The following is a 1,290-nucleotide window of genomic DNA, read 5'->3' as shown; positions in this document are numbered from 1 at the left end:
ACACCATCAGAAAATAGCGCATATGAATCGAGAGATTATTCGGCATCAAACTTTTAGTGGAGTCGTGCGATGTCGGAATTAAATATGTCGATAACTTATCGGGATAAGTTAGTCGAGTATTGTAATTCCATAGCTTTGTTCATGTGGATCCATTCGGTCTCAAGGCTAGCTCTAATAAGTGGGAAAATAGAAACTGATATTTTGTTATATAATTATGTTTAAAAAATTCATTGTGTTAATTTTCATTTATTTGATAATTGCAAAATAAAAGGAATGAATTTGAATTTTGAAATTAATAGTGATTAATTTAAAATTCAAAATAAAATTTAAACATGATTTTATTTGGCAACTAAAGGAGAGAGAAAGTTGCTTTTATTTAAAAAATTCAGAAATCCCTTGCTATATGGGGAATTCGAATTTTGCTCCAAAAAAGAGAAGGAAAATTCGGAAATCCCTAGCCATACATATGGGGAATTTCGGATTTTGATCCTGGAGAGAAGGGGAAATTCGAAAATCCCATCTAGGGTTTGAGTTTTTGAATTTCCTCCTATAAAAGGATATTATTGAAAACCCTAGCTATGAGTTTTTAAGAGAAGAAAATATCTCACACTTTTCTCTCTTTAGGGTGGCCGGAATTTTGAGACAAAATAGAAGGAAAAATTGTTTCCTTAGGTTTTTTGAAAAGAGCCCACTCTCTCATCCCAAAACACTTAGAGTCATAGTCTTGAATCAACGAGTGGTTTCTTGGTGTGATCGTATCGATAGATCAACGATCTTGTTTCACTGTAATTCTCCATCTCAGAACGTGAGATAGTGAGACAAGATCATTGCGGTCATTTTTTATTCAATCGTCACAAAGGTATGATTGTCATTTTATTCCTTTGTCTATAAACGTATATCATGCATGTATCTCTCATTGTGGTTTACATTTAATTTGGAATTAAATGGATATGTTAATTTTTTTTTTGAAATTCCGCCTACAAGTTTGTTGTTGTTCAAATAATTTTTCATTAAAAATCACAACTAGATCCAACAATTGGTATCAGAGCCTAGGGTTTATGATGATGCATGATTTATGTTTATGTGATTGAATGTATGATATGTGTTGATATTGGCATCTTGCATGAATATGTGATGAATTCAAAATTGTTTTGATTATATTTGTGATTGGATCCTGATCGATTGGCTCTAGGTTTTTAATTACACAAAGTTGGTGGTTTATGTTTTTCTCTAGAAAATAATGTAAGCCATTAAAAGGCATAGGAAATTTTGTAATTTAAAATTCCAGAA

This window comes from Morus notabilis, unplaced genomic scaffold (assembly GCF_000414095.1).
Source record: "Morus notabilis unplaced genomic scaffold, ASM41409v2 Scaffold130, whole genome shotgun sequence".
NCBI classification, from domain to species: Eukaryota; Viridiplantae; Streptophyta; class Magnoliopsida; order Rosales; family Moraceae; genus Morus; species Morus notabilis.
The sequence above is the reverse complement of the archived record's forward strand: the minus strand, read 5'-3'. Positions refer to the sequence as shown.